Source organism: Halichoerus grypus, chromosome 5 (genome assembly GCF_964656455.1).
Source record: "Halichoerus grypus chromosome 5, mHalGry1.hap1.1, whole genome shotgun sequence".
In the NCBI taxonomy this organism is placed as follows: Eukaryota; Metazoa; Chordata; class Mammalia; order Carnivora; family Phocidae; genus Halichoerus; species Halichoerus grypus.
In genome coordinates, this window is record NC_135716.1 from 7,600,169 (window position 1) to 7,625,451 (window position 25,283).

General features: G+C 48.2%; 1 long non-coding RNA gene across 1 annotated transcript; it reads right to left on the minus strand.

Moving 5' to 3' along the window:
• Positions 1-7,046: 7,046 nt before the first annotated feature.
• Positions 7,047-23,484, minus strand: LOC118532018 (uncharacterized). Its single transcript, XR_004915512.2, has 5 exons — positions 23,387-23,484; positions 22,482-22,550; positions 13,896-14,126; positions 9,492-9,654; positions 7,047-7,435 (listed from the first exon to the last, which is right to left on the minus strand). It is a non-coding gene; the product is annotated as an uncharacterized LOC118532018 (long non-coding RNA).
• Positions 23,485-25,283: the final 1,799 nt, after the last annotated feature.

A 25,283-nucleotide genomic window follows, 5' to 3' on the forward strand; every position in this document is an offset into this window, starting at 1 on the left:
CAATGGGGAAAAACTGAGAGCTTTCCCCCTAAGGTCAGGAACGCGGCAGGGATGTCCACTATCACCACTGCTATTCAACATAGTATTGGAAGTCCTAGCCACAGCAATCAGACAACAAAAAGAAATCAAAGGCATCCAAATCGGCAAAGAAGAAGTCAAACTCTCACTCTTTGCAGATGATATGATACTTTATGTGGAAAATCCCAAAGACTCCACCCCAAAACTGCTAGAACTCATACAGGAATTCAGTCAAGTGGCAGGATATAAAATCAATGCACAGAAGTCAGTGGCATTCCTATACACCAACAACAAGACAGAAGAAAGAGAAATTAAGGAGTCGATCCCATTTACAATTGCACCCAAAACCATAAGATACCTAGGAATAAATCTAACCAAAGAGGCAAAGGATCTGTACTCAGAAAACTATAAAATACTCATGAAAGAAATTGAGGAAGACACAAAGAAATGGAAAAACGTTCCATGCTCACGGATTGGAAGAACAAATATTGTGAAGATGTCAATCCTACCTAGAGCAATCTACACATTCAATGCAATCCCCATCAAAATACCATCCACTTTTTTCAAAGAAATGGAACAAATAATCCTAAAATTTGTATGGAACCAGAAAAGACCCCACATAGTCAGAGGAATGTTGAAAAAGAAAAGCAAAGCTGGTGGCATCACAATTCCGGACTTCCAGCTCTACTACAAAGCTGTCATCATCAAGACAGTATGGTACTGGCACAAAAACAGACACATAGATCAATGGAACAGAATAGAGAGCCCAGAAATGGACCCTCAACTATATGGTCAACTGATCTTTGACAAAGCAGGAAAGAATGTCCAATGGAAAAAAGACAGTCTCTTCAACAAATGGTGTTGGGAAAATTGGACAGCCACATTCAGAAGAATGAAACTGGACCATTTCCTTACACCACACACAAAAATAGACTCCAAATGGTTGAAAGACCTCAATGTGAGACAGGAGTCCATCAAAATCCTAAAGGAGAACACAGGCAGCAACCTCTTCGACCTCAGCCACAGCAACTTCTTCCTAGAAACATCGCCAAAGGCAAGGGAAGCAAGGGCAAAAATGAACTATTGGGACTTCATCAAGATAAAAAGCTTTTGCAAAGCAAAGGAAACAGTCAACAAAACCAAAAGACAACTGACAGAATGGGAGAAGATATTTGCAAATGACATATCAGATAAAGGGCTAGTATCCAAAATCTATAAAGAACTCATCAAACTCAACACCCAAAGAACAAAGAATCCAATCAAGAAATGGGCAGAAGACATGAACAGACATTTTTCCAAAGAAGACATCCAAATGGCCAACAGACACATGAAAAAGTGTTCAATATCGCTCGGCATCAGGAAAATCCAAATCAAAACCTCAATGAGATACCACCTCACACCAGTCAGAATGGCTAAAATTAACAAGTCAGGAAATGACAGATGTTGGCGGGGATGCGGAGAAAGGGGAACCCTCCTACACTGTTGGTGGGAATGCAAGCTGGTGCAGCCACTCTGGAAAACAGTATGGAGGTTCCTCAAAAAGTTGAAAATAGAGCTACCATATGATCCAGCAATTGCACTACTGGGTATTTACCCCAAAGATACAAAAGTAGGGACCCGAAAGGCTACGTGCACCCCGATGTTTATAGCAGCAATGTCCACAATAGCCAAACTGTGGAAAGAGCCAAGATGTCCATCGACAGATGAATGGATAAAGAAGAGGTGGTATATATATACAATGGAATATTATGCAGCCATCAAAAGGAATGAGATCTTGCCATTTGCAACGACGTGGATGGAACTGGAGGGTATTATGCTGAGCGAAATAAGTCAAACAGAGAAAGACATGTATCATATGACCTCACTGATATGAGGAATTCTTAATCTCAGGAAACAAACTGAGGGTTGCTGGAGTGGGGGGTGGGGTGGGAGGGATGGGGTGACTGGGTGATGGACACTGGGGAGGGTATGTGCTCTGGTAAGCACTGTGAATTGTGCAAGACTGTTGAATCTCAGATCTGTACCTCTGAAACAAATAATGCAATATATGTTAAGAAAGAAAAAAAGAAGAAGAAGAATGTAGCAGGAGGGGAAGAATGAAGGGGGGGAAATCGGAGGGGGAGAAGAACCATGAGAGACGATGGACTCTGAAAAACAAACTGAGGGTTCTAGAGGGGAGGGGGGTGGGAGGATGGGTTAGCCTGGTGATGGGTATTGAGGAGGGCACGTTCTGCATGGAGCACTGGGTGTTATGCACAAACAATGAATCATGGAACACTATATCTAAAACTAATGATGTAATGTATGGGGATTAACATAACAATAAAAATTTTTTTTAAAAAATGTAAAAAAATAAAATAAAATAAAATAAAATAAACTATATCCCGTGACAGGAATACTCAACATGCCACCACTCCCCCAAGGCGTCTTTCCCCCAGGCCCAATGTGCATCAGGGTCTTCAGCCACTCAGTCCCCGTGATCCCTCCAGAGCCTCCCCTCCCAAACCAGCCTTCACTTATGGGGCCACCCCATAACACAATACCCCATGTCGGGTCTGAGCAGCCCAGGGCCCTCAGAGCAGGACCGGCTCCTCCCTCGTGGACAGTCCCCTGCTCTAAATGTGCCTGAGACACACTCTCATGTTTCCGGAAACACCATCGCCCCACTGCTTGTGGGCCTGGAGGACACTACACCATGGAAGAGAGGCTGGGGCGGCCTGCAAGCTGCCAGCAAAGAGATTCCTCTGTGTGTAAGGAGCTGCCGCCCCCTGGCATGTGACAGACAACTATATCTCTTTACAGATGAGTAGACAAAGGCCCAAAGAGAGACATGTCATCCCAGACAGGGGTATAGAATTGATTGGAGAGAGAGAGAGAGTTCCTCCAGAGGGATGAATGGAGAGCTGAGTTGCTCACACACTGCCATTTGAAAACAGATAAACCTCCAGAAACAGAAAGACAAGGCTAAAGCAAAATGAGGCTTCAGCGCACAGAAGGTTACCTGCTGGAAGTTTTCACGAGCTCTGCTGTGGTGTTAATATAGCATCACGGATGGAGAAGTAGCCTTGACTCAAAAGACTTACTTCGTATAAGATCCAGGAAAATAACCTTGATTTCCCCGAACCTACATTTCCTTCTCTGTGGTGACAGATTGAATTAGGTCTGACTCTTGACACCCCCAGTAACAGGCTCTGCATCTCCCCCTTTGCCGCACCCTGGCTTCACCTTGACCACATGCCCGGCATTGGCCAGCGGGATGTTACCTGTCACAGCAGGAGCAGAGACTTGAAGTGAGGTTGCACTGCCATTGGTTTGCTTCTGTGCTCCCTGGGGGAGCTGCTCCTCCTCCAGCCCAGAACCCAGACCTGAGCCCAGCCTGCAGGCTGGAGTCAGGCTCAGTCGGACCAGAACCGCCAGCTGAGCCCAGCCAGATCAGCCTAGACACTGTACATTCAGTCAACGGGAAGACCCTCGAACACAGGACAAGTGCTGTTGCTTTATGCCACTGGGTGTCCCATAGCAAAAGACACTGGCCTACTCATCAACGGAGGCAGCTCCAATTCTTATGAACTCATGGCACCATGCTCTGAATCAGAAGTTATGGTATTGGTGAAAGTCTCTTGGGCACTATGCCAAAGTGGGTTGTTGATATTGTTATTGGGTAAGTAATCCAGATGTCTCAAATGGGGTAAAAGAGGAAAATTATTCAATGTAATCATAAAAGCAAAATGAATTATATTATCTTACTCCCCGATTCAGGCTTTTTATAGAGATCCGGTCATGTTGTTTCTCTGTAGAGAGATCTGGTCACTTTAGAACCCCACCACAACCAAGCCACCACTCTTCCAGTTTCTAAAAGCTACCTGTCTTTCTTGGCCCATGGGCCCCTTTGCATCAATCACTCCAACCTCTGTGTCCATCCTCACATCTCTGACTCTGCCTCTCCTCTCTCCCTCTTTCCTTAAGGATCCTTGTGATTACATTGGGCCCACCTGGATAATCCCAGGTAACCTTTCCATCTCAAGACCCTTAATTTAATCATATCTGCAAAGTCTCTTCTGCCATGTAAAACATATTCACAGGTTCTGGGGATTAGGATATGGACATCTTTGTGTGGACATTTCTCTGTGCACCACAGTGAACTTCTGACTTCCATCTTAGAAAAGCAGAATTCAGAAACTAGAAAATTATCCAAAAGAAGGAAAGGATATGGACTGTCACTAGCACTGTTCACACATGTTATAGTTCTGTCTCCTTTGGGTCACATGGTAATATTGTACTTCTGAGTCCCCTGGAAAGCAGTCATGCCCTATGATTTGCTTTGGCCATTGAAACAGAAGCCGAAGTGACAGCAGCCCCTGCAAAACCTGTTAGCAGTGTGCAATTTGTCTGCTCTCTCTCTTCTCCATCATGGCAATCGGTGGTCTCTATGTCAGCCTGAGTCCCCGAGTGAAGCAGACCCCAGATATTCCATGATGGATACACAGCATCAGTGAGAAATAAATTTTGTTGTTTCCAGCCACTAAGATTTGGGGGCCTAACCTAGACCATCCCAGCATTCAAAGCTTCAGGGCTGCCAGAAGCATATCTGCTATAAGACTTCTTTGTGATTGTATGTCTCCAGGTATGTCCCCAAGGACTCCTATCCACTGGTCCCGACTGAGCTGTCTTGGCGAAGGTCCAACAACAAAGAATCCAGGGATCAGAGATCAAACTAAGACCTTCTAAATCCAACTAAATATATCCTCCCATAACTCTCTGAATGCATGCGTGTGCACCTGCACACACGAAGAGAGAACAAAGCTAGCTGTTCTCCCAGAGAAGCTGCCCCTTTGTGCCTTCCACCACGTTCCCAGTTGCTTGCACAACCCCAGGCCAGAAAAGCTAGTGGGGTGGGGAATGGGCTGCAGGAGGGAGCGACATTGACTCTAACTCACCAGGTCACTCCAAAACCTAAATGGGGATGAGGATCTACATCGACTGACATGGAAGAGAGATGCCCAGCCAAACAAAGAGGCTTGACAAGCTGGTTATAATTGTGTCGGCCACAACTCCTCAGCTCCAGGAAATGTAAGAAGACAGAAACCCAGACAGCCTGAGTCCTGGAGAGGCAAGCTGGTTAAGGGCCAGGAAAATCCTCCCCCACACATGTACTCACTAGAAAGGTCTTCACTGGTGATGGCTATTTGCCAGAGAGCCAGGCCTGGAAGACAGCTTGAAGGAGAAGGAGAAAACTGCTGTGTATGGGGGCGTGATGTGGGGGCCTGCGTATGTCACGGTGTGGGTTGGGATGGATAGGGAAAACAGAACACAATTTGTCTTAGAAATAAGTCCAGAGCTGTCCTCCAAGGGTGTGCCTAGCACAGAAGCAGTTCTCAGTGAGTATGGCAGAGAGGGGTTCTGTTACTTGGAGAAGATTAATTCCACCTTTCGATCACGTCTTTGTTCATTCATTCATACATTCATTCATCGTTCTTTGCTTTAAGAAGCATGAGTGGACTGGAAAACAATATGGAGTTTCCTCAAAAAGTTGAAAATAGAGCTACCTTATGACCCAGCAATTGTACTACTGGGTATTTACCCCAAAGACACAAATGTAGGGATCCGAAGGGGCATGTGCACCCCAATGTTTACAGCAGCAATGTACATAATAGCCAAACTATGGAAAGAGCCAAGATGTCCATTGACAGATGAATGGATAAAGAAGATGCAGTATATATATACAATGGAATATTATGCAGCCATCAAAAAATGAAATCTTGCCATTTGCAACGACATGGATGGAACTAGAGGGTATTATGCTAAATGAAATAAGTCAATCAGAGAAAGACAATTTATCATATGATCTCATTGATTTGTGGAATTTGAGAAACAAGGCAGAAGATCAAAGGGGAAGGGAGGGAAAAATGAAACATGATGAAACCAGAGAGGGAGACAAACCATAAGAGACTCTTAATCTCAGGAAACAAACTGAGGGTTGCTGGAGTGGGGGTTGGGGAGGGAGGGATGGGGTGGCTGGGTGATGGACACTGGGGAGGGTATGTGCTATGGTGAGCGCTGTGAATTGTGTAAGACTGATGAATCACAGACCTGTACCCCTGAAACAAATAATACATTATATGTTAATTTTTTAAAAAGACCAAAAAAAAAAAAAAACAAAAGAAGAAGCATATGAGTGGAGAAGCAACCCTGTAATCTTGGAAAAGATAAATAAAGCAGAACCTCTGTCCTTTAATCACACACAGATAATACATGAATATCAAAAGCTAACCATACGGGAGATGAGCGGTCTCCAAAGTGGGAGAAGGGGCACATTTACCAGCAGTGCCCAAGACAACCATTTGGGATTTTTTGTCTTTTGTTTTTAAAGATCTATTTATTTGAGAGAAAGAGAGAGCAGGGGGAGGGACAGAGGGAGAGAGAGAGAGAATCTCAAGCAGACTCCCCGCTGAGCACAGAGCCAGATGTGGTGCTCCAATTCACAACCTTGAGATCATGACCTGAGCTGAAATCAAGAGTCAGATGCTTAACTGACTGAGCCACCCAGGTGCCCCAACAACCATTTGTATCGAAAAAGGAAAATATTAGAATTTCTATTTATTTTTCTCTCATATTTCCTAAATTCATATTTTATGGTTGCTTTCTAACATATGATAAAAACAATACAATGGCACATGTAAGTAATACATAAATGACAAAACAAGCAAGATAAGATGGCTTGGAAATATGTGCTCAAAAACATGTAGTGATGGAATACATAAACAACAACCTAGAGGCAGTTATAGATTTTTTATTTCCTGGTTAAGAGAACAGCAAGATAATAGCATTTGATTCATCCACATCCAACTTCCCATTTAAATACTTACAAAAATAGACCCAGGAGAATTAAAGGTACAATAATATTGAAAACCAAAAATAATGTTCTGTTCTCTACCAGAGCCCAAGAGGAATTTCTACGAAGTGAAGAACAAGTGGGTCTATGAAGCAGAACAATAACACCAGTAGAAGAAGATAGGGAGGTTCCCGAACATGTCCATCATCTGCCCTTATCTCAGACACCAGAGCATCTTTACCAAAAGGAAGGGCAGCAAGAGAACTATATTGAGTATCTAATGCTCTGTGACAAATAACCTGATATTTAGTGGCTCAAAACCACAGTAATCATTATCTCCACCAGCTCTGCAAATCAAGGAGCAGAAGCAGCCTGGTTGGGGGGCTCTGGCTCAGGCTCTCTCAGTGATTGCTGCCAGGTGTCAGCTGGAGTCCAGTCATTTCAGTGATGGACCAAGACCACAAGACCCACTTCCCAGGAGGCTCGCTCCCATGGCCAGCAAGTTGCAATGGCCAAGTAGATTTTTCTTCATGTGGGCTCTCCACAGAACCATGTGAGTGTCCTCCCAACACGACAGCTGGCTTCCTGCAGAGAAAATGGTCCAAGAAGCCAAGGCAGAGGCTGCGATGTTTTCTATGACCTCACCTTGAGAATCACCACTGTGACCTCCACTGTACTCTACTGGTCACACAGGCCAGCCCTGACTTAGTGTGGAAAAGGACTACATGGGGCATGAATACCAAACGTGGGGCTCATTGAGGCCATCGTAGAGGCTGTCTACCACAGAGGCTAAATCACTGGAGATCATTTCTGATATGGACAGTGCTCTTTTTTGGTCTCTCTCACTTTTTGTCTCTTTGTCTCTGTCTCTCTCTCTCTGTCTCTCTGTCTCTCGCCCCCCCATTGTCCTTTCTCTGTCTCCATCTTTATCTCTTCCTCTGTCACTTGTATCTCCTCCATTCATTTTTATCTTTCTACACATTTTCAAAGACTATAACATCCACTTGTGAAAAGATAAAATCTTTACTGATCTCACAACTAGCACCAATGAAGGGATAGAAGGAAAGATCCTGAGGGCAAGGGTATCAGCAGGAGTCAAAGCAACAAAGGAGATGCCCAGCCCACTGCCTGAGACAAGGAAGTAACTCCATTTTATTTTGGAAAAGAACTTCTCCTAAGCTTTTCCTTCACCCTGCAGCCTCCATTGGCAGAGGTCAGTGTCTCAAGGATGAGCAGGCAAAGGTTAGACTGGCAGGGCACAGCTGACATGGATTTGCAAACACGAAAGTGAGGCCATCCTGTCTCCAGCCGACCTTGGGTGAATCCTTGCCTTGTGATGCTTAGCCACCTCCAGTAAACCACTTCTGTATACAGCATGGGTTCTGTAACTTTTGGAACCCACTCCAGATGCAATTCCTGTACTAGGAAGGAATTCTTAGTTGCAAACAACAGAATCCATTCTGTCTAATGTAAGCATGAAAGGAACACATGAAAAGCAATTAGGTAACTCAAAATATCTCTGAGAATGGACTCTGAATCTACTGAGTCCCAACACCTTTGCGGGGATTCTCTAACAAACATCACTATATAGCCGCTACCATGACTGGGTCTGGACACCAGAAATTCCACCACTGCTGCCCCCAAAGAACCAAACAGCTCCACCACCTTCTGGACAAGGACCTCATATTGCTCATTTCTAAGGTCTCAAAGAAGTTCACCTAACTAAAGGGACCTAGGCCACCTGTCATTATCCTGACTGAAAGCAATCCTCGGTATGCAAATTTTCTGGATTCTTCCTTGAGAAGATAAGAGTCATAATGTTAAAAATAATTAAGAGGTAGTGAGGCTATTGAAAAGATTTTGGACAGCTGCAAATGATGATATATGTCAACTGCACAGCTAAAAGGAACACAAAAAATATAAGTTAGTGAGAAGGAAAAGGAAAAGTGTTTCCTCATGGATGACTACCCACCCACACTGTCCAGAAAAATACCAAGACAGATATTGGTATCACTGACATTTTTGCTGATGGTTATTAGCAACATGAGTACATTTAGGGTTGTAGATAATGTTCGAATCCATGATCTCATTTGATCTCACAAAATCCCAATGAAGTAAACCAGTTTGGGATTATGAGGCTCAGAGAGATGGAGAGACAGACAAGATCGGTCACTGGAACTCCCACTGAACAACTAGAGATGCAGCAAAAGTGAATCTCCCTCGGCACCTGTATATGCATCTCAACAGGGGAAACTCTTTACTTATCTTGGTAGAGAACCTCAGGTTTGTAGAATAGGAATAGGTCCCATCTTCATCCACAAGCATCCCTTTATAATTTCTTTCACATAGACTCCAGGCACATAGATGTTTTTCCTTATCAAAATGCATACATAAGTTTGTTTTCCCATTCCCTTCATTAAAGCCACCCATTGGCTACTGAGCAGAGATCCAATTAAGTGTAGCAGGACCAGAGTTAGAGGTGCAGTGGTCCTTTGCCATTTTTTTGGCTACCTGGAATCCAAATTTCCTTCCGGTTTCGTAGAAATCCCCAAACTGTGTGATAGTCTTGGTGGAGACAAAGTCTATGGAAGCCTAAGAAAGCTAGACAGTGCCCATCCCCACCTGGCAGTTGGGCACTCACATGACTTCGGCTCATCCACTCGCACTTCCCATCTTGAACGCTGAAACTCACCTGTGTTCTCCAATGCCTTGGCTTCCATGGAATTCACCATTTTTTTGAGCCTGGTTTTCAACCTTTTCATCAGTCCTCAATCTAGCCAGCACACTTCCCAAAGATTCCTTCCCTGCTTACGTTACACAGTTAGCAGAGACATAAATAAATAAATAAATAAATACACCATGAGTAGTTCATCTTTAATGTCATGCTAATCATTAAAGAATCCAAGGTTTCTGTTAGCCTGCCCAGCTTCATCAGCACCAAAGAATGATTTTTGTTGGGCTTTCTGAAAGGCCTTCATATTTCAACAAATATTCATTGTTTGCACCTTCTGTGCCAACACTGTCCTAGATGATGGAGACTCCGTGAATAGGCAGTAATCACTTCTCTCTAGGAGTCAGTGGTTAGAGGGAATTCAAAGCTGTTTTTAAAGGCCCCCCTACGCCCATCACTATCTTTTCAGACACCTAGGAATCAGGTTAGAAACCACTGATCTAACCAAAATCTCTCCTTTATATAAGAAAACAACTAAGAACCAGAAGGGCAAAGAGATTTCTCCAAAGTCATAATAGCAATTTCCCAACAAAGCCAGGAGCAGATCTCAACTTCCCCGGATCTCAGGCCAAAACTTTCCACTTCATCACCCCACCTGTAGGGGATTTAAACAGCAGACATCATCTGCCGTTTTGTTGATTTTTGCCAACCAGTCAACACTGACATGCTGGCGGGCAGTCTAGTGAATGCCCAGTTAAGCCCAGCCGGGGTCATCTGCAAAATGGAACACTACCTGAGGAGAAAAACAGTCTCGCGAGGCCCTAGGGACACACTGTGGAGGACAGGTTTGAGCTAGCAAGTCCAAAAGAGAAATGGGAACAGGAGGCAGACGTGGAGCATGCCAGTCTGCCTTTCCAGCACACCAGCCCCAGGAGCATATGGCCTATAATTAGCCACCCGGGAGATGGTTATTGAGCCACAAATGGAGAATTATGGCTTCAGGTGAGAACCAGCAGCAGGAAGTGGAGCCCTGGAAGACTGAGAAAACCCTGTTTTCATGCAAATGCCTTCAGTAATCATAAACAAAAGGAGACAGACAGGGGCCTAGGGATGACAAAGTGCAGGGATGCTGTTGCTACATCCAATACTGCATTTCTGGAAGATCTCTGAGACCCAGCAGAATCTCTCAGGCATTCATCCCTCATGGGCGCTGGAAACCCCATCTGGTTTATTGCAGGACTACAACCTGGGAGCATCCCCTCGGGTACACCACTGAGCTTGTGGTTCCAATAACATGGTTTTAGTAGTTGAGGAGATCCACTTTACACCTGAGAATTGGTCAAAGGTCCTCTAAACCAGGCTTCTTTTTCCTCTCTGCCCACTACTGCCCGTCCCCTCCCAGTCCACTGAGGAGGCAGTAAAGGAACAGGTGAAAAGCACATCGCACAGCCTGGCACACTGGGTTCCTGAGCCACCACTTCCTGGTCGTGTGGCCTCAGTCTGTTCCTTTACTTCTCTGTGACCCAGTTTCCTCATTGGTGAAACAGGGATAATGTTGTGGGGGAAATGGTAGCTACTGCATTGAAAGCTCTCAGAAGAGAGTCTGGCCTGTCATAGGTGCTCAGGAAGGTTAGAGTTCCCTGTAGATAGGCCACCCCGCAGATGCCTTCTGTCTCCTCCTCCCTCACTCCATCCTCTGGTCTTACTTCTCAGCCTCTCTCCCGCCTTACACACTCTCCACAGGGCACACACTCCTCACTCCCGCCGCCATGCTCTTTGATGGCTCCACAGAGACTCCTTTGCCCACCATCTCTGCACATCTGCAACCCACCTGCCTTCCAGACCCAGAGGGGCTCACGTCAGAACATATCCCTGATGGCCATGGGTGGGAATAACCCGCCCCTCCCTTCATCTCTCTCCCACAGTGTGAGCCACCCCTATGGCTCTTGACACTCTCTACCTCGTTTTATACTAATTTATGCTCTCTACCTCATTTTATATCCATCACTGTCCACCCCCAGCCCCATGCTGGCACTGCTCAGTAAACCTGGGTAGGGAGAGAGTGAGGAAGAGGGAATAATGGTTGTCCAGTGTCCCTGACAGGCTCCCACAGATGCACTCCCCTCTTCCCCTGCCACCAGTGTGGAGGCACCGTTCACTCACCCCCATGCGAGCCTCCACACGCACCCTCTCTCAGACCAAGTGCCAAGGCCTGGGAGGCAGGCTTCCAGGGAGCATCAGAGCTCCAGCTGGCCTTGGCTGAAGAGGGTAGAGTCGCCCTGGAAGAGGGGGGACGTGGGACAGAGGGGACAGGGACAGTTGACACAGGTGAAGATGATAGAAAGAGTGAAGAGTAACCAAAGATTAGCCAAAACAAGAGGGCTGGGGTCGGAGGGCCAAGCGGCTGCTAAGGAAAGCAGGCTTGGTTCCATAAGCAGTAGGGAATCACAGAAGTCATACGAGGTGATTCAAATACAGTGATTAGCATGATGGATGACACACAGGGAGTGTGTGGTACGTGTTGACTATGACCACCATTATTAATTGCACTGGCATCTTAATCTAGAAAGTTAGCCACTGGGTGTTTGGAGACAAAAATATCCAGTAATTATCCTCAAGTCCTACTTCCATCGCCAAGGTACTGGGGGACCTCAGGCCCATTTCCGGGCCCTTCTGAGCCTCTCTGGGTCTCAGTTCCTCATCTGTAAGATGCAGGAGCTACCCTTGGTGATCTCTGGCTCTTTTCTTCTTGCTCTAACCATCCCTGATGCTGAGATTCTGCTGACAGCTTCTACTCGAGCCCCCATTGACCCGTCCCTTCTGTGACTGCCACTACTTCGGTTATGGTGCACAGTTCTGTGCTCTTGGTATCCCTCCACACTGTTCCAGATTCTTGAGCTTCTGGTCTACCCACAGACCATGTCTTTAGTGAGCTCCCCCCATCAGGACCTACCAAAGAACTGAGCACCTCGAAAGTTCTTAATGGCTATTGATTTAGAAGGAGTCACATCATCAGGAAAACTGGGAGTCAAAACTTAGCCTTATCTTAGTGATAAAAATGAGGAGAGGAAGAAAGAGGAGGGAGAGGAGAGAAGGAGGGAAAGGGGGGAAGGGCAAAGAGAGGGAGGAATGGGTGGGGAGGAGGAGGGAGAGGAAGGGGGAAGAGGGGAAAGGGCAGGGAGAAGAGGAGGGAGGAGGGAGGGGGAATGAGGGGGGACAGTGGAAAAGGAGGAGCAAGCACTGAGTGTCCTGCGAGTGCTGACTGTGCTAAGCACTTTACAAGTGTAGCATACACAACTGTCGGTCCAAAGATTCAGATGCTTAGGAAATATCATCCTTCCATTCTCTGGAATTATCCCAATTTCTACTTTGTGCTCCTATCCCCTGGGGCTGGCAGGAAGCTCCCTCCTGGTCACCGTGGGGCTCCTTCACTTTACAAGGTGCACACCATCCCAAGAGCCCCATGGGGCTCCCAGAGAGAAAGGAGCAGCTTCTCCCCTACACCCCTGCCTGGTTGCTGATGTCCTCCTCCTCCTCGAGAGCATGGGGCCCCTTCCAGTCTGGGGCTACCCCTGAACAACCTGGGCACCACGAGACCTTAAACAGCACCAGCCCCCCGAGACCCAGGTCCCCTCTTCTAACTTCCTTGCTTGTCATTCTGCTCCGCCTTCTCTCTAAACCCTGGAACAGGACCAGATTGCAAAGCTCCTGGCCCCGTGCATCTCTCCTGTGCCCACTGCATCCTGCTTTGTGTGGGAAGACATCCCCCCCAGACCTCCTCTGGCTCCAAAAGTGTGATCTCCTCCCTCGAACACCAGCTCCTCCCTTACTTTTTCCTGTGGATTTTCATCACTCATCGTACCTAGAACCTAAATCTTTTACAGGAAGAAAAATCTTCCGTTCCCCAGAGGGCAAGGAATACTTTGTCTTCAACCCTCCTAGAAGGTGAGGGGAGTACGTCTGGCCCATCCATGTAGCACATGGAAGAAGGGCAGGAGAGAACCACAGGGACACCGTCTGAGACAGGAGCACTGCGCCCTGCAGTGTCCACAGTGTCCACGGCCCTCCCTGTGCCCTCGGAGACTGATGGGGGCCGAGTTCAGATCACCAGGCTCTGATGGGGACCAGTGACCTGAGCAGGCGTGAGGCCCAAATTTTCTAAACACTCTTCACCTGAACTTCAAGCCTTGATTGCTGGCCTGAAGACAGAGTGTGATGCCTGCTCCCCAACCCCGTCAGCCACCCAAAATCAGTCTCTGAGGCCCGGCCTGCTCCAGTCCACCTCACCCTCAACTCCTGCCAACTCACCCACAAGCAAGCTCTGGTCTCACCCAAGTCCTAGGTCCTCTCACCACTTCCCTGCATGTTCCTTACCTTGAGCTGGCCCCCGCGTCCCCAGGCACCTGATTCCCGGGCTCTGGACTCTGTGGCCACCCCGGAGCTGGCCCACCTGGGCTCTCCTCTGCAGCTTCTCTGGGGGCACCGTCAGCAGGAAAGGTGAGTGCTCCCTCGGGCCTGGCCCAGCTCCTGCAAGATGGGGACTGGACACCTCGCTATCCGTGTTCAGTGGTGATGTCCACCTTTAGTCTACTTCCACAGGGTACCCTAGAGCAGAGGACAGCAAGCGGTTTCTGTAAAGGCCCAGATAGGAAATACTGTAGGCTCAGTAAGCCACACTGCAGTCTCTATCACAACGACTCAACTTGGCCCCCGAGCCCAAGAGCAGCTGGAGACAAGGAGACAAGAGAAATCAACTTCATTTACAGACACTAACATTTTAATCCATCTAATTTTCACATGTCACTAAATATTATTCTCCTTTTGATTTTTTAACCATTTAAACTGTGAAAATAATTCTTTAAAATGTAAAACAAACAAAACGATGGTCTCCACAGCCTTATAAGGAGAGGCCTCCAGCCAGATCTGCCCTGAGGGCTGTAGAGGAGCCCCTGGTGGAGAGGAGCAAGCCCTTGGCCTGGGGTCAGACAGCTCCCACCTCCTCCGGGTCCCAGGACCTGGAACATGTTATTTCCCATCTCTGGGTTTGTTCTTCCTCAAAAAACTTGGAAAATAATAGTGCCCTTTTCATAGGATAGTTGTGAGCCTTAACTGAGAAACAATGTAGAGTGGTTTGGGGAACAAATACCCGAAATGATAAAGTCTAAGCGGGGACAGCAATGATTCTTTGTTTTCATGGAAGAAAAATCTGGAATCTGAGAATGTGAAATGGCGGGGGGGGGGCGGGCGGGGGGAGCGGGCAGAAAGCAGCTTTGCAATCAGAAGAGTCCTGAGTTTCTCTCCTGGCTCAGCCACATAGAGCTGGGTGACTTTGATGGAGTCACTGGACCACTCTGGCCTTCAGTCTCCTCAACCATAAAATATCCACAATACGCTCACCTCACAGGCTTTCCAGAGGGTTACTTCGATGGCATAAAAAGTAAAGCGCTTGGCATATACTGGATCAAACATGGCAAATTATTTATCCTGTCTTGATTTTTTTCCTATCCCCAATTTCTTTTTTTCAGAGAAGAAGCCAACATTCTCTATCAAAAGACTGCCTCCTCTCTGTCTCCAAAACATCCCTTTTGATGGGCCCCCTGTGCTTCATCAACACCATGTGCTCCCACCTCCCCGAGGGAACCCTTGTTGCTGGAAACTAGGGCAGCCCTTTCAACCGGCGTTCTTTCTCCACGCTGAAAAACATCAGGCAGCGTGCTGGGAGCTGTTTGTATTCTCGTCCTCATCCTTGGGGTCCCTCTATCGGGTTCTGAGGCTGACAAGGGACCAGCATGAGGAAAGGGTGCCCGCGGGCCCAGCCTTGGGAGGGACATTGTCTGCCCGGCCTGGGCTGCAGCTGTGGGACCCTTGGGTCCCTGTCGGCTGTGTGGGTCAGACTGATGGTCAGTTCCCAGCCTGACGTGTCTCTGATCCCACGTAGATAGCCTTGACACAGGCCAGGTTTGTCCTCATGCTGAAAAAGCTTCCAGACATGGCATTTCGGGGAGAGGCCTGATGGAAGTTAGACTGGTGTAGCTAGAGGAGCTAAGGTGATTTGAGGGGGGAGGGACAGGGGAAGGCTTTCCTTCTGGTCATCTGGTCCTCTTTTCCCTTGCAGGAGATGGATGGGCTCAGGGCTGAGGTTTGGGGCCAAGAAATCAGAGCCAGGATGGAAGCCAGAAACAGAAAAATCCAGGGTGAACACTCGTCCAGAGAAATTTGGGTTTAGTCACCAAGTCCAGTGAATGGGGACAGAGCCCCAAATCAGAACAAAGTCAAAGAGTTAGGTGTCTCCTATCCCTGTGTGTTAAGTACCTTCCCTGCGTCCAACACTGTACCCGGCCCAGGAATGTGTGGGAAACACGACACAGTCCCAGCCTCCTAAAGAACTCACTTTCTAGGCACAGAGGTATTCAAGTACACACACTGCTTTGTGTTCCCAAAACCCATTTCATTTCACCCACGGCACACAGCAGACCCACATTTCCTGGTTTCTCTGCCCTGTGGGCCAGGTAACTGAGTTCTGGCCAATGGGTGTATGTGCTAGGGGGCACTGCCAGGCCTGGCCCACAAAATGCTCCCGAAAACTCCTCTGGTGCTGGCTGAATGCAGATGGTCTGACAGAGGCCTCCTGGGCCGTGGGGATGGGCAGAGCCACAACATGGAAAGAGCCTGGGACCTTGAGTAACCCTATAGGAGGCCACCGGCTGGCCAGGAGCCTCTGCAACAGACTTGGCGTGAGTAAGAAATAAGCATTTAGCATGTTGAGCCCCCAAGATTCAGGGGCTGGCTTGTTAGAGCGGTTACCCTATCTTGACTAACATGGTCAAAGACTGTATAATATCATAAGAGCTGTGACACCATAAAACAGGTAACCAAAAAGAATGAAACCCAACCTCCCTGCCGGCTGGAGAGTTCCAGGATTTGAGCAGCTTCCAAGCCCTGTCAGAGATGTTCCCAGTCAAACCGGCACTGTTGCTAGAGTTTGTCACTTGGCCCCCACACTGAGTCAGCCTCCTGCCCACCCCTGACTCATCCCGCCCTCCCAGACTCTGGGCTGTGCCCCATCTGTCTCTCCAGGGTCTCTGAAACCTGCCCGTGCTGGTCTCCCCCAGCACGAGCTGGGTGCTCCTCCCTAGGCTGCGTGCTCCTAAGGACAAGGACAAGGTCGTGGGGGACCTGGGTTGGGCCATCTCAGTGGAGTGGTAAACAGAACAACAGAACAACAACGGGAAGATGGACTCTTGGTTCTAATCGTGGCTCTGCCCCTCAGGGGCCCCTTCCTTTTCTAGGTCCAGGCTGTCATATTGGAGGTCCATGTAATGGTGACCATCCACAGTTCTAGAGACTCTGACTCCAGTCTGTTCACTCGCATTTCAAGTCCCTCACACGAGTGCTCAGAAACTTGCTGTGCAGCGGGCCTGTAATCAATGTGTTTGTGATTTGTGGGGGGGAGGACGTGTGTCTGTGTTTTAATGCTCATGACAATACTGGGAGGTAGTACCCTCTTCCCGTATTGCAGAAGGAGGAACGTGAGATTCAGAGAGGAGAAGAGGTTTCTAGGATTCACACTCATGACCCCCTGACTCCAGTATCTCTTTCTGACTCTCTGATGGTTCTTTCTGTTTTCTGAAAACACCCCCGTTATATTGCCTAGTGGAATCAGCTCTAGGTTGGCTTGGAAAGTCAAGGATCAGGACCCCGATCTGCCCTGAAATCACTGTGTGACCTTGACCCTTGTGAGGCCACTTAACCATCAGGAGGAACCGCAAGATGCTTCAAAACCTTGCAGAGGTGGAGGGGGATTGGATGTGTTTCTAGATATAAAAATACTTGAAAGAGGGAAACCGTCCAACCAACATAAGGTGGTCCTTCCCCTATGTGCATCAGACCTCATGGAGGGCGGAGCGCGGAAAGCATCTGAGCTCTCCATGCATTCAGAACTTGTGGAGAAGCAAGAGAAGGTGTGTCATTTGTGTTGTTCTTGTTGCTTCAGAAGCTCAGAGAGGGGCTGGGAAATCGTGACTTCCAAAGCTCATAGCTTTGGGTTTGTGTGGACATCTGGGCCTGGAGATGGTGTCATCTGGCATGAGTGAGAAAGCCTCCCTTTAGCAAAAAGTGATTTGCAGGAAGGGAATTTCTGTACTCTGCATGTGGGCAAAAGACAAACCAAATGCTCCCTGGCATTCATGCTCCATTACCGGTGAAATGGGGTCCCATCCGTTACCATCCATGGGGAGAAAAGAATAGGAAACCCCACAAGACTGTGTCCCCTCTAATCCAGAACCAAGATCTGGTATGTGAGTACACTTTGGAAAACAGAATATAAGGAAATAATCTGAGATGTACACAAAGATGTACAGCACATTTCTTCCCTCCCTACTCACAACGTAAACAGTAGACACAGCCTCAAACTTCACGAGAGTGAACTGATTCAATCTGTTTTGTGGTATATCCACATATTAGAATCCTGTGATGCTATTAAAAGGATGTGTCCAAAGACGTGGTAGCAGGTTGAGGAAGTGTTAATAACGTGAATGTAATGTCAGCCTACAAGCTGCCCATGCGCCAACGTCCATCTCCAGCAGGTGCACGAGTCACTGGGAACAGCGATGCCTCTGGGAGGAGAAAGCACATGGCCCGCAGACTGGGTAAGGAGGGAGACTGACTTCTCATCATTCATTGTCTCATAACTTTCAAATCTTCAGACAGAAAAGGGCCATAAACGCCCAGCACAGTAAAGGAAATAAGACCCACCCTAAGACATTACAAGATCTGACCAACTTCCAGATAGAAAAGGAAAAAAAAAAAAAGCTCACATACAAAGGAACTGGAATCAGAATACAATCAGACTGTTTCCAGCTGTAGGAACAAAACAAAGACATTTGCAGAATCAAATGTTAGCTTCGATGCAGCCTTTCTTGGGAAGCTACTGGGGGTTGCGCTTCCGTGTACAAGATAGTAAATCAACAGGAAGATGGGGAATCGAACACAGAGGAGGGAAGATCCAGCTAGACAGAGCAGCATCCAGGCCCAGAGGACCCCCACTCCAGACGGTGGGAGGAATCAGAGCGCTCCTGGAGGGAGGAATTCAGGAAAATAATATGGATTAAGGGCATTTGTGATGTTAAGTCCCTTGAAAAAAAAATAAGCAATAGATGCTTAGAAAAGTAAACAAATAAAATACATGAAATGATGTTTACTTACAGAAAAAACAGAGTGCACTATTTAAGGCAGGGCTGGAAATTATCTGCAGAGTCATCATGATGTATGTGTTCACTCAGTTTCCCTGAGGAGCAGATGTTATAAGATGTGCATGAGATTTATTGGGGGAAACACCTAAGGAAGGATAAAGGGGAGGGAGCCAGAGACAGATGGGAGCCACCATGCAGCCCTGACACTTGGAAGGCAAGAAAGTCAACTTAAGAAAATGTTGCCCACGCTGATGGGGGACCCTCCAGCCAAAGTCCCCCACTAAAGGAGTCCTAGATCTAGCACACAGGGGCTCAAATCCATGCCCACACTCGGCTGTCTCTGACTGGAGGCAGCTGAAGGAAGCCGGTTCCAGGGGCGGTTCCAAAAGGGCAGCCTCCGCAGTGATGAGCGATGAGCAGAAGTGAGGTGTGTCCCCTTCTAGTGGAGGAGATAAAAGCCCCAGTGCTTCATCCCGCACTCACTTCCCCTGTTGCAGTGAGCTTGGAAGCCACTGGTTGAGATGTTGGCAGCACAAGATGAAGTTCATGGAAGTCTTTGAGTCATAGAGAAAGACAAACCCCACAGACCCACTTCAGCACCATGGACCTGCTTCCCAAAGGCAACTTGGCCATTCACTCAAAGGAGAGCGCCAGGCACTGACCCCATTGCTTCTGGGCTAACCCAGCTCTTCTGCAGCGGGTGGGCTAACCCAACTCTTCTGTGGGGCCTGAGGTCCCACACAGGCTCCATCACACCCTCAGCAGCAGGCACCAAAGCCACTCCGGCACTCACATCCAACCAGAGCAGACCCAGGCTCCGGCTCCCCACCACCTGTAGGCTCAGGTGGAGCACTGTGCTAGGAGTCATGGGATCTGGCTTCTCCATCAGCCAGGGTCTGCATACCACATCCAGAAGGTGCAGAGGGGTTCACCCCCCTGGAGCATACTTTGACAATGAGAGACAGGAGATGAGAAGGAGCCGGCAGATACGTCCTGTCCCTTCTTCCCCATGGTAGATTGCTCTGAGGTGTGGAGCACCAAAGATGTCTTACACGACTGAGCAGCTGTGTCCTCTTGTGATGCGGTGGCCTCAGCGATACACCCCGTCTGTGTGTCCTGCCCTGTCTGTCTCCCTTCCCTGTACCCTCACTTGGGCTGGGAATGCACCTCACACAGAGCCTGGGTGTGGACCCTTGGTCTCAGGCCCCGCATTGGAAGGCTAAGCCATCTCTGGAGGAGCCTTCTTGGATCTGCAGGCAACAGGGGGCTTCCAGGGGAATAGGTCTCTGAGGACAGGAAGGGGAGGTTTGCTGAGCCCTGTGTTCAGGAGTATGAAAGAGAAGCAGAAAACTGAATATCTCAGAAAGGGAACCAGGAAAATGACTAAGATAACTCTGTGAGACTCTGGGAACTTGTTTGTTTACCCACCTCTGGGATTTCTCCCTGACTTTTTCCCACAAAGATGAGCAGTAACACATACACCGTGAAAACAGCACCCTACAGGTCAGGATTAGAGAGTAAGAGGAGAACAGGAAGTTGTAGGGCACCCACTTGACGGGGCTCAGTGAGGACCGAGGCTGGGGGTGCTGGGCCTGCCGAAACCCCACCCACCCCAACAATAATAACAAAACCTGCAATGCCGGTGAACTGCCTCACTCACTCTCTGTCCAAGAAATGTCATATTTTTTTTACAAGAAAGGTCATATTTCTATATATTGCTAAATCAAATTAAATCCACCTCAGCCTTGTCAGCCAAGATCAGCAATAAACCCACTTTCCGTTACTTGGGAGGGGGATGAAGTGGAGCCTCCCATCTCTCCTGAAACTCTCAAATGATACAATTGACATTTTATTGACCACTCACTACATGCCAGATGCTGTTCTGGGCACTTTATATGGATTCACGCACTTTATCTTCACGACATTTGGGGTCAGATACTATTAGCATCTCCATGTTATTGATAAGGAAACTGAGGCACTTGCCCAAGATCCTACAACTAGGCAGTGATGGAGAAAGATCTGTGCCTCTGAAGCCCACATTCTTAACCGATACCCTGTAATGCACGCTTTGTGCAGCATCACAGTCAAAACACAGGAATAGCCTCTGCTCTTCCAACGGCCATGATGGCCGCTCCCGGTCCTCCTTGTCAAGCCCTGTGTGGTCCATTTGAGGTGAGGGGCTTTGTCGCTGTCCACCACTCCCAAGCCGTGACCTTTCCCATGGAGACATGGGTCATGGCCAGAACTCAGTGGAACGGGAGGCTCCGTCCACCCAGCACCCACCCACTGTTTCCCAGCTCAAGGTTCGACTGTCTGAGTAACCCCCACACCTCTTCTTCTTAGTGGCTCAGAAATTTCAGTGCTCTTTCTCTGGGATTGTGCCCGCCTGGAGAATCAGCCTCCACCCCCACACTGTAGACTAGGAAAGGACGGAGGCTTCATCCACGGGTCGGTTTCACACTGGAGCAAGGAAGGTCCATCCCCCAAAGGCGTGAAGTCTTCCTCTTAGGAAACAAAAAATACTTCTCTTTCTTTTCCAAAGGGATCCAGGGCCGCCTGGCACTGTTGTACAAGTCGTGCCCTGTGTTACTGTGGGCGGCGCCATTCATACGCATAGTCATCATAGATTTAAATACTTATGAAGACCATTTCTAAAAGATCAAAATAAAGCGCCAGAGGTGGGGCTGAGAGTGGTCTACCACAGAGCAAAGGCAGGAAAGTCAAAGCACCATTAATGCCTCAGGAACACATCCTGTTAACATTGACTGAGTACCTCCTATGTCCAGGCACGTTTCTAAGTACTTTATACTCATTAGGTCCCTTAATCTTCAAAACAATCCTATAAAGTAGGCAACACTCTAATCCCCATTTTATAGACGAGAAAACCAAGAATTAGTTAAGGAGTTTGTCCAAAGCTGAACAACTAAAAAGTCTGAGGAGCACAGATTTGAACCCACATCTGCCTGACCTCCCAGCCCCTGCTCCTAACCTCTGTGGATGACAAAGGCAGACCAGGACTCGGCCTCAGGCAAGGAGGGATCAGAAGAGGTCTGCAGTCACAAGATGCACTCAGTTTTTACATAAAGTTATATTCCTTTTACATAAAGTTATATTTCACAGAGTTCCGAGAAGGTGGGACGTGTACTGGGGAGGGAGGGTCTGCGTGTTCTGAAGCCTCAGTGGAAGCCAGTACCACCCGCTGCCATGTGTGGCTTTGGACAAGTTGCTTAACATATCAGAGCCTCGAATTCCCTCCCCTGCAAAACTAGGGCTGGTGCTAACTTCCCTGCGTGGGCGGATTAAGTCATGTCTCTTATATAAAATGCCCAGGACACCTCCTGCAGAAATGTGAGTTTCCCTTTCCACCTAGAACCCTCCCCACTCCTAAATTCCCTACCACTGAGTCTGTAAGGAACCTGCCTTTTCAGTTAAATTCCTGGAGTGAGCATTTAAAGAGAGGCTTAAGCCGGGTTTTATTATCCGATGCAGATAACTTTTTTGATGTGTATCAATCATTTTCATTCGTAAGGTGGGTGGATTTTATGTATCTATAGCTAGCTGCTGGGAGAAAAATCTTTAAAGCTTCAAGACGGGATTTTAAAACATCTTTAGAGATGAAAAAAGCAAAAGTTTAACCTTCAAGGAAAATAAAAGAGAACATGAAGTCTATACTTGAACACACACAATACAAAAAAAAAAAAGGACTGAGTTTGGGATTGCAGATGTATGACCTTGACGTCCATTGTTCAGGCAGCATGAAAAGGATTACCTTCTCCTGTGCTGCAGAGGAGGTCCGATGCATCCAGATCTGTCCTCATCCACAACGCTGCCCTGGAGCCTGAAACCCCGGTGTCAGAGATGCCTCGCCCATTCGTATCATTTCTCCCTCACTACTCTCTCCATTCATTCATTCATTCACGTAAGAGTCTCTGTTCCACTGATCACCACCGGCCAGGCACTGTGTTAGCTGCCCTGAATGCAGAAATTACTGGCAGCCCCGTTACAAACACCTGCTTTACAAAGAGAGGGGGAGACAGCCGGCAAGCACACACAATCACAACATAGAGTAAGTTTTATGCTATAAAGTAACTATAGAGAAAGTAACATGCTATAAGAGCAACAAGAACGGTGGAGGGGAAATAGACTCGATTCAAAGACAAACACAGGGAACAATATCAACAACATCATTATTGCACTCTGAGGTGCAATGAACAAGCACAGAATCAGAAACACTTGGCATCGCCGGGGGATGTCACAGAGGGCTGTGGGGGGTGAGGGAAGTGGTCTCTGAGCTGCTTATAATAAGGCCAGAAGAAGAAAATATCTTGGACCCTTCACTCCCTGGTAACAGATGAATTACGTAAAAGGAATAATCCGGGTCTTCCTAATTGCCCCTTTGTACATTTGCTTCCATAATTTCTGATCGTTTGCCAGATCAAGGCTTCAAAGGTGTAATACACAGGCTAGGTGTGTTTTATAAAAGGTGCAGAATGGGAGAACCTTGAGCATCATCTGCTCCACGCTTATCTTTTGCAGATCAGCAATTTCAGTCCCAAAGAGGTTAAGAGATTTGCCTACACAGCACATTAAGACTTAGACCCTGGGTTTCCCTAATCTTCCAAATGCCTCCCCCCTGAAGGTGCTTATCAGAGTATACGGAGAGCCTTCACATACCTGGGAGAGCAGGTGCTAACAGCCCCATTTTACAGAGGAGAAAACAGAGGCTGAACATAGGACAGGAAGCCACTTGCCCAAAATCACACAGCGGAAGTTGCAGGCAAAAGCAGCCCTATCTGGGAGCCCCCCGCCCTGAGCCAGGCTGGGGAGCGCTTTCCGTGATGCGGTGCTGCCCCCTAGAGGCAGGAGCGCCGAGTGGGGCACGCAAGGAGGGCAGGCCGAGTCGGAGGCCCGCGGGACCCCAGCGGGGAGGCGACCTTCCCCTCCCCCCGCCGAGCCCGCCCGGCTCTGCCTCCCGCCGCCGCTGCTGCCCACGCGCTTAAAACTTCCCGTACATCCCTCCGGGGCCCCCTAAGCTCTCCAGTCTAACGGCCACGCTGAAACTGGTGCGGCCTGCGCTACAGGGACCATTTTCCACCCGCCTCATGAGGAGCATGGGGAGCGAGGAAGGGCTGTCCCTTGGAAATAGTTGGCAGCAACCTGTGGGTTTTCACGATGACTCTGTGACTCCTTCAGAGCGTAGGCAAGGCGGTGTCTGTCCTGCGGGTACCGTCCACGCAAAGCCAGGTACAAGGGGGGTTGGGATGCGGCTAAACGTCTGCCCCATCCCTTTCATTATTGGCCATTTTTGTGTGACATTATACACCGTGAGTCTAACTGTCGGTAGCGATCATCCTTTTGAATAACTCACTGTCGCAGATCAGGTGGAGCCACCGAGGGACCCGACTGCAGGCCAATAGCGCCGCCTCGTGGTGAGCCAAACGACGACAGCTGCCTCTGGCGGTGCTCGGGCTCGCGGACCGCGCAGTAGAGCCGTGTCTACAGACAGAAGGGAATTCCAGAGAAAGGTCCACTGCTAGCCAGCCCCACCAATTCCACTAACATTTCGTAGTCCTGCTCCGTGCCACACACCGAGGCACACCTCCTAGAGTCGATGATGCATAGGACATGGCCCCTGTCCCGAGAGGTGACCGCCAAGGACCCAGCAGGATCTGATGGAGACAGGGCAGAGAGGGGCCACAGTGTCCGAGGACTCAACAGTCCATAACCAGGCCAACAAATCTTAGTGAGGCTGCCCCTTTCCTGCCACATGTTCAGAAGTATTTCCTCTCTCTGGGATTTCTGAAGAATTAATTATATCCATCAGGAAAATCCTTGATAGAGACAGTTTTAATTGTCTAAAAGGTTGTTCTTAGTTCTTAGCTCTTCTGAGGTCACATACTCTCGGAGAGTCTGGTGAAGTCTGTGGGTTCGCCCTCCCAGAAAGTACACCCATGTCACTCACAGCCGGGAGCTTCTCAGACCCCGTGATGCTCCTGCAAGCACTCCACTGAGTCTCCGGCCTCCAGGGCCAGATCACTTGGAAATCTATGCCTTAGCACAAAAAGATCACCCTTCCTACTTCGGGGAACTACGTTACGCCTCAAGATGGGTGCAGCTCATCGTGAAATCAGAGAGAGTGCCAAGCACCCACAATGCACTCAAGAAAGCTCCTTTACAAGTTGGCAAAAGGACTCAGTGGTGGGACCTGTACACCCTTCCTCTGATGGTCTGGATGCCACAGGTGTTCAGGGCCTGGGCATGGGATCCACATACTGGCTTCACCCTCAGAACAATCACTCAGCCTGTCTGGGGCTCGGGCTTCTCACCTGCCAAATGGGAGAAATGATGGTAAGTCCCTCTCGTGGCTCTAGTTAGAACTAATGTTAAGTCCGAGTGCCTGACAGATACTAAGAGCTCAAACACTGGCTCTTACCATCAACATTATAATCGGGATGAATTAATTCTTTAATCCAGCCAGCGACAATTTACCCATTACCCACTATTTACCTGGTGACAAATACTAAGCATTGGAGACACAGATTTGGCCAGATGCCTTGCTATGTAGCCAGAC